The sequence below is a fragment of the Lolium perenne genome, chromosome 3 (assembly GCF_019359855.2).
Source record: "Lolium perenne isolate Kyuss_39 chromosome 3, Kyuss_2.0, whole genome shotgun sequence".
Lineage (NCBI taxonomy): Eukaryota > Viridiplantae > Streptophyta > Magnoliopsida > Poales > Poaceae > Lolium > Lolium perenne.
This window is the reverse complement of record NC_067246.2, coordinates 222,941,536-222,950,686: the sequence shown is the minus strand read 5'-3', so window position 1 is coordinate 222,950,686 and position 9,151 is coordinate 222,941,536. Positions and strand designations below refer to the sequence as shown.

Sequence of the window (9,151 nt, the reverse complement as noted above, 5' to 3'; positions counted from 1 at the left end):
GGAGATCTCCAAATTTCAGAGGATGCTATCAACGAAGGCGGGCATGCGTCACCATCGGACTCTGATGGATGTCCTCATGGATCAGCAGACCAGAGTGTGACGATCATTCTCGTAAGATCAGCATGGTCCATCGGCTCGAACATGGAGAACAACCATTGTCGTACCGATGACTCCGTGGACAAGCTAATATGTTCAACGATCACTGGACTAGAAAGAGCCCATATACACCTCGACATGGTGCACTCGATGAGGGAGTGACGCCATGAATCATCCATGCCACAAACAGAGCAGGCCAGGGAAGGTTCCATGCCTCTGTGGTGTCGAACATCACCCATAGTGTCGAACATCACCCATAGGTAGGGAACACTGTGCTAGCCGCCAGAGGAAAACCTTCACCTTAGCTAGAACACAACATTTCCATAGTGTAGACCAGTATTTTCCCTCTGAGAATGAATTAGCTGAACTTGGACGCTCATTGATCCAACTAGCAGAAATGGGCGCGGCGGCACGCCGCGCCAACATCACACTTGAATTGATAAAAGTAACGTATATTTTGTTGTTTAAACAATCGGTTTCAAGGTGGTTAATAAATTTTTTTGATACATCATACATTGAAATTATGTGCATAAAAAGTTGATTCTAAGACAAGTAAATAAGCAAGCATTAGAAAGACACAGAAATTAAGTCTGATAGTAATAAACGGTATCGCAGACAAATGAATGAACATATCCCTGGAATAGATTGAATTGCTGTAATTACTACCTCGATTCCTATTTAATCGACACCGGCCATCACATACGTATATGCTTGGTAGGCATCACTGTGCATCGATTAAAGCGGTACGGAGGGAGTAGTTGCCAATCTCTAATACTGAGGGGGAATCGACCACGTAGTCTTCTTGAATGCTCATAGCCTCATACTTGGCATGTACACAAACAACAAATATAGTATGAAAATTTAGATTGTGTGTGGAAGAAGAAAACATAGTCGAATTCTAAGAACTGAATAAGTAGTAAAGAAAAAGATTCCGATACACACAATTCCAAGGAAAGGACATCAAAGTGGTAAAGAAAAAATTGATCTAGGCATATGATAAACATTTAAAAAGTATAAAGGAACAATTTTTCTGGGATGGCAGAAATCTTTTCGCAGCAACAAAAACATTTGACAAATAACATAGTATATTATACCCAGAAAGAACCAAACAAAGTAAGCGGAGAGATCTTTCTTTTCGAAATGGGGGTATGCCCCGGCTTCTGCATCGTGACGATGCACACAACCCCTTATTAAGCAAATAAGTTCTGAGTATTAAAACATTACAAGGCACGCAGGATCAAGGATTGATACAACAATCAATCCATGAAAGAAATTCAAAAGAAGAAAGACTACATATCAACATGGCCTTCTAGTATGACGCCAACCAGCCTGGCACAAGATATCCTGAGCGACCATCAGGAGCCGTGTGCATCCAGAAACCATGGCATCCCGCTGTCCCACCGGAGATAGTAGAGCCCAAAGTTGGACCCAATGGGAGACCATATGAACAACCTGCAAGAAATGAAAAGAAGGTTTTTTATTAAAAATCATATCATTCCTGACCCTCCAAATAGACCAACATAAAGCAGCAACCCCAATCCGGATGTATGCCTTAGATTGTCTATCTACTCCATTTAACCAATTACCAAACATATTGGTAATATTGGTGGGAGATGGAAGATCGTAAGTAAAGTTCACCGTACGCCATAAGAGTTTAGCTAAGGGACATTCAATAAAAAGGTGTTGAATGGTCTCCTGTTCCCCACAGAAGACACATTTTGTAGACCCATTCCAATGCCGTTTAACTAAATTATCTTTGGTTAACAAAACCCTTATTACTCAAGAACCACATGAAAATTTTAATTTTTAGCGGAATTTTCACCTTCCATAGATATTTTCTCAGAAAAGGGGTATGATCACACATAAGATCTTCATACATCGACTTTACTGTAAGCGGAGAGACCTGGAGCGTTCTTACCTGTACCGAGCAAAACTAACACCCATGTTTTGTAATATGGAGAATAGCAGTGGTCGATTGTGTATGTATGTTGAAATATTTCGTGTTGCTATTGACCTTTGGCAACAGTATTGCATGTTAGGCCGCAGCCATCAACCTGTTAGCGCAGGTATTCTGCCGAGTGTTGCCAGGACTATAAGGTAATGGCTAGCTTTGTTTTCTTTGAAGTAGTTCCATGGTGAGCAAGTGTATATTTGATTGTAGTATCACTGTGTTGAAATATTGGGCCAATTTTTTAGTGGCCCAAATTAGATTTCAGTTTTTCCTATAAATCTCAAAGCCCACATAGTGGCAGCCTTGTGAGTTTGAGCCCAAGTTGGTGGCAGCTCACTAGGGAGTGGCAAGAGGTGGGAAGTTTAGTCCCACATGGAAAGTTGGGAGGAAGTTAGACCACCTTATAAGGTGGGTCGATCGTTTTCCCGAGCCTATATAATCTCCTGCTCGGCTACCGCAGAAACGAATCTAATACACGAGAACGGGAGAGCAGGTCTCCGGAATCGCTCGTCCTTGCGATCCTGTACGGGAGAGGGCGAATTAGGTTTTTGGGAAGCGCTCTGCGCGACTGCTCAAGCTCTTCATCACGGGTCGCCTTCCGTCCAAGTCGGGCGGTGCTGCCTACCGTCGTCTACAACGCCGTCTACTTCGACCCGTCGTCCCCGTCGTCAACAACGTTGTCATCAACAACATTACTGCTGCAACATCGTCTGCTACACCTTCACCGCCACCTCCACCAGATCGGTACGTACGACATATCTCGATCTGTTTAGCGATGGATGTTGTACTGTTTGCTCTGCTACTGTTCATGTTGATCACTGCATCTAGTATGTTTGAGTTTCACATGTTAGTAGTTACTGTCGTCATGCTTAATATTCTGGAATTAATCATGAAAATTGTGCCTAATTATCCAACACACTGTTGGGTCTGTTCTTTGCGTCAAGGTGGAGAATCTAAACGTCAATCCAAATAGATTACCTAGTGCCAGTAGCATACGGGTACAACTACAAATGTAACGAAAGTTTTTCTTTTTTTTCCCTAGTTAAGAAATTTATAATTTACCTAATTGGTGTCTGATTGCATGGTTTTTGAGTCGTTGTATAGTCGCCGGGTCGTTTTCCAAAAATAGCCGCAACTCGCGACTATACAGCGACTTATGGTGACTATACACGTTTTTTTGCTTGACTATACATGAGTCGCGGGGTTTGGCGACTCACTTTTGAGCCGCGACTCAAAAACCATGTCTGGTTGATAACAATATTGGCTTTTTTGTGGGCTCTAGAAATTATGGATCATACCGCCAACCAATATCACTGAAGCATACAAGTACCTTTTGCTGATACTTATGAGAATAACTACATGTTAGAAATAGCTTAGAAGAGATATTTTTCAATAGTTGGATAGAGGAGGTAGTATGTGCATATAATATTTTGTAATCATATTTAGAGGCAACCTCAGATCAGACAACATTTCCAAATGCATTAACACAGAGAAAGCAAATGGCTGATTGATTTCCATACAAAAGAGAAGCAACCTCAAATACCTGGAATGAGTTGTAGAAACGACTTGTAAGGATGGACCACTCCGTAGAATCTGCATATAAACAAAAAGTCGATCACTCACTTCAGGTAAACTTTGTAAGATAACTGAATAAATGCAAGTACATTCCATTTTGCACCGACAAACCGGAGACACTGTAATGAACAAATAAATATAGAACTTATGAGAACAACCTAGATGCACATATGAATCATCTGAACAATAGACGAAGACATTCAAATACAACAGTAGATAGATGAAAATATTCTGAAAGAGAGGAGAGATACCTTCTAAAACCTTTTTTACTTAGTTAGGTTGTTGAGACATTACAGCAACCACCTTTGGAAATAAGCTGAAGTAGATAGTCAAGCACATGTAATATGTTCTGGAGCTGCTCAATAAAAATAATAAACTATTGTTCCCTCTTCACTGCATAGTTGCATTGACCATCCAAAGTTTTTTTTTTCTAGTGAGGATTTGGTGTTGCCACAAAACCAAATGGAATAAGTTGCTGTCTCTACCTCCACCCGATGGAAACAACCTGATTCATATTTTTAAATAAAGGGGACAACTATAGTTCTATTGAACTCGAGAGATCATTAACAGGGTGTTTTCTCATCCATCCAAGCCCATCCCTATCTGCTACGGAAACCCTTCCATTGTGTTATCACAAAATCAACTAATCAAGCACACGAAAACAATGATAAAATACAACGACAATTAAAAAATTGAAGGGCATAGTGTATTGGATTATGATACACTACATACTCCACTCCGATAAATTTGCTCAATAATAGTTGTGTACTCCGGAAGGTCCAACTAAATATCAATTCTAAGATGTATTATCAGTTTCGATTCCATAAAGGAAGCCATAATGATTGATATTCATTAATTCGTGCACAACCTAGGTAGCACCAAAACAGATCAAAACTACTCGGACTTGTAGAGTTTTCAATAATGTGCAATCCCTAATGGAATACTTGGAACGCAAACTAAATGGATCCTTGCTCATTTATCTATATATGATAGAAAAAAACAGGAGCATATGAACAGGTGGTTACTAACAATTAACAACTAAAATTTGTGAAAAGACAGTTATTTAGTTTGCATCTCTCAAAGCTGTCAAGAAAATATAGTCATGGATGTAAATTTTTGGATTCCAGTTGAAAAGAAAACATGAACATACTGGTACCAGAATCAGTTTCAGGGTCCATATGAGCTACAATATTTTATTTTGGAGGGTAAAAAGTACGAAAAATAGCCACCAGATACTCCAGAACATTGATGTAATAATTTTCATAAGAAATGGGACAATCAACATATTTCGAGTGTTACTATTAACTGAACTTGTAGCCGTGAGATCTGAAGAAAGATAATTTTAGCCATGTCTAGGCAAACTGTGTTGAAAGAATGAGAGATCCCCTCAATTGTGAGTTCGTTTTACAATATACACCACTAATATTTCAAAAAAAAAATCTACGCTGCAACATGTCTCTTGTGTTCAGACTATCCAAAAGTAAAGTCAAGAAAAACAACACGGTTGAGTTGACTACATGACTTCATAACAAATGAAAATTTCCATGGATGGTATAATATTCAGTGTGAACTTTATATATCCCTTAGAGATGCTAAACCCTGGAGTTCTCCAAGACCAGGTATCATTCTCATCAGAGAGAGCTAGGCTTTCTTGAAGATAATAAAATATTGGCTTGTATGCCCCTCTCAGTGGGGAAGATGAAAACTGTCGCCTAGTTACTACAGGATAGAAAAGCTTTGCTATTCCAGAAGGAACAGGATATGATGCAACTTTTGGCTGCAATAATTTTTTTGATCCCAAATATCAAGATATAAAATTAGATTGGACAGAAAGTGCAACTCTGGAATATGCAGCTCTGAATGAATAGAAAACTTGATTAATCTGGTACCAATGCCTAAAATAAGGGCGAGAAGTGCAGATTTTCTAACGTTTTTTTACGGCCATGTCATTCATCAAGAAGATTTCGGTGAAGTACAATATGCAAGCAAATCAACAAACCTAACTATGAAAAGCATGTGAAAATCAATATCTGGCCATACAAATATCCGCAAAATTCACAGGAAGAAAATGAAAAGAAAAAACATGTCAAAAAAAAAGTTCAACATCCGCGATCGAGCTCACATGGCGTCGCAACTGTCTCCATCCTCGTCGGCCGCCCTGCTCTCGTCGCCTCCGAGGCCATGGTTGACGTGGTGGCCTTCACCGTCGCTGCACGTGCTGTTGGATGAGGGAGAGGAGACCAGAGAGATCGCTCTTAGTATGTATATAGTACATATTCCTGAAAGAAAAATAGAATAGAAGACCCTATATAACATTACAGATCCAAACCAACAACCTATAGCCCACCTTCTCATCCAGTAGCATGATCTCAAACGCCGCCATGTGGATCATCTTCTTAGCTAGGTAGTAAATTAGCATGCGCTTGCAGTATCTTATCATAGAACAAGTCGTTAGTGAACTTCTATCACAACCTTTTTTGTTCTTAAGTCTGTTTTGAACATAGTACTTATGTACACACCAAATCTGAATGTAACTAAATAGCTGCAATATCAGAAATATGATGATTCTCCCAATTTTCACATCCAAGATACAGTAAAGAAAAAAAAGCAGCGGAACCACATTGTCCAGTGCCTCATTAGCAATCCCTATAGTGAAAGGAAAAAGTGTCAATCCAAAGAAAGTTGAAGAGGTTTGAAGGCACTGAAGTACTAACCCTGATCACTTGGTTGGCAAGTGGTCTCAACCACGGATCAACATTGTAGTATCTGCATGTAAAGCATCTCTCAGCCATGCTCTTTCAAAAAATAATATAGAACATGATAAGTAATCACAATGTACATAAGGGTGTTGTCAAAGGGTGAACAATAATTAGTATGTATTCTTCATTTATTGTCACCACAGATTCGACACATATGATGCTCGATGTTTTTACAGTCCCAATAAGATTTTGACAGCTTTTTATAGTTAAGAAGAGAAGATGAAGATTCAGTTAGCAAACAATAGAGAAAATGACATTTGTGGTAGATCCTACTTTTTTCCCGCGACTTATACATGAATACAAATTATCGAAGTAAGCAACACAAATTATCCGTTGCACACTTCAAATACGCAGGTGTACAAAATTATCAACTGCACACTTTAAATACATATATATACATTAATTGGTATGTTGAAAAATAAAGTACTATACATTATAATGTAGAAAGGGAATCGATTTACCTCAATTTAATCAATTTGTGCAAACATTATAAAGAAAAATTTAAAGGTCATGTGCTCCATTGTTGCTAGAAATGACATTGCAGATCATCGGTGGCACTTCAGATTTCACCGTGTGGAAGCAGCAAACTGAAAACAGAGTCACCAGACGAAAGGTTTCGTCGGATGTCAATGCAGAGAAAATTACCCTGGCCAAAGAAATGAAAGCCTTGCTTCAGGAAGGGAAAGATTTTGTTATCAATCACATTAGAAGAAAGCAAAACACACAGGTATTAGCTAGGTGATGTTGACCATACCGAACCATGCACATCTCACCTGTTTGGCTATGTTCAGGGCAGCAGTAGTAGCTACTCCATGCGGGAATCCATTTAACTCTGTGAAGGTTGTAGTGGCCTGAATCCATTGATTCAGGAGGAGGAAGGGGTGATACGTCTCAAACGTATCTATAATTTCTTATGTTCCATGCTAGTTTTATGACAATACTCACATGTTTTATATACACTTTATGTCATTATTATGCATTTTCCGGCACTAACCTATTAACGAGATGCCGAAGTGCCAGTTCCTGTTTTGTGCTGTTTTTGGTTTTAGAAATCCTACACATGAAATATTCTCGGAATTGGACGAAACGAAAGCCCATGGTCTTATTTTTCCACGGAGCTTCCAGAAGACCGAAGAGGATACGAAGTGTGGCCACGAGGCGCCGACACCATAGGGCGGCGCGGCCAAGGAGGGGCCCGCACCGGCCTATGGGGTGGGGCCCTCGTGCCTCCCCCGACTCTGCCCTTCCTCCTACTTATACTCTCCGTCGCGAAAACCCTATCACCGAGAGCCACGATACGAGAAAAGTTACTGTGACGCCGCCGCCGCCAATCCCATCTCGGGGGATTCAGGAGATCGCCTCTGGCACCCTGCCGGAGAGGGGAATCATCACCCGGAGGACTCTACATCACCATGATCGCCTCCGGACTGATGTGTGAGTAGTTCATCCTTGGACTATGGGTCCATAGCAGTAGCTAGATGGTTGTCTTCTCCTCTTGTGCTATCATGTTAGATCTTGTGAGCTGCCTATCATGATCGAGATCATCTATTTGTAATGCTACATATTGTGTTTGTTGGGATCCGATGAATATGGAATACTATGTCAAGTTGATTATCAATCTATCATTTATGTGTTGTTTATGATCTTGCAAGCTCTCCGTTGCTAGTAGAGGCTCTGGCCAAGTTGATACTTGTAACTCCAAGAGGGAGTATTTATGCTCGATAGTGGGTTCATGCCTCCATTGAATCTGGGACAGTGACAGAAAGTTCTAAGGTTGTGGATGTGTTGTTGCCACTAGGGATAAAACATCAATGCTTTGTCTAAGGATATTTGTGTTGATTACATTACGCACCATACTTAATGCAATCGTCTGTTATTTGCAACTTAATACTGGAAGGGGTGCGGATGCTAACCCGAAGGTGGAATTTTTAGGCATAGATGCATGCTGGATAGCGGTCTATGTAATTTGTCGTAATGCCCTAAGTAAATCTCATATTAGTCATCATGATATGTATATGCATTGTTATACTCTCTCTATTTGTCAATTGCCCAACTGTAATTTGTTCACCCAACATGCTATTTATCTTATTGGAGAGACACCACTAGTGAACTGTGGACCCCGGTCCATTCTTTTACATCTGAATACAATCTACTGCAATCATTGTTCTCTGCTGTTCTTTGCAAACAAACATCATTTTCCACACCATATGTTTAATCCTTTGTTTACAGCAAGCCGGTGAGATTGACAACCTCACTGTTAAGTTGGGGCAAAGTATTTTGATTGTGTTGTGCAGGTTCCACGTTGGCGCCAGAATCCCTGGTGTTGCGCCGCACTACACTCCTCCACCAACAACCTTCACATGGCCTTCATCTCCTACTGGTTCGATAACCTTGGTTTCTTACTGAAGGAAAACTTGCTGCTGTACGCATCACACCTTCCTCTTGGGGTTCCCAACGGACGTGTGCTTCACGCGTTATCAAGCTCTTTTTCTGGCGCCGTTGCCGGGGATCTAAAGAGAAGTTACACCCCAGAGATTGCCAACTCCCACGGCAACATCTTTTTCTGGCGCCGTTGCCGGGGAGATCAAGACACGCTGCAAGGGGAGTCTCCCACATCCAATCTCTTTACTTTGTTATTGTCTTGCTTTACTTTACTTTATTTACTGCTTTGTTTGCTTTCTCTATATCAAAAACACAAAAAAATTAGTTACTTGCTTTACTTTATTTACTGTCTTGTTTGCGTTCTCTATATTAAAAACACAAAAAAATT

General features: G+C 40.3%; 1 long non-coding RNA gene across 1 annotated transcript; it reads right to left on the bottom strand.

Annotated features, from left to right (window-relative positions):
* Positions 1-3,226: 3,226 nt before the first annotated feature.
* Positions 3,227-7,263, bottom strand: LOC127343479 (uncharacterized). The gene is made up of 3 exons (XR_011755744.1): positions 7,155-7,263; positions 3,874-7,027; positions 3,227-3,640 (listed from the first exon to the last, which is right to left on the bottom strand). It is a non-coding gene; the product is annotated as an uncharacterized lncRNA (long non-coding RNA).
* Between the last annotated feature and the right edge of the window lie 1,888 nt (positions 7,264-9,151).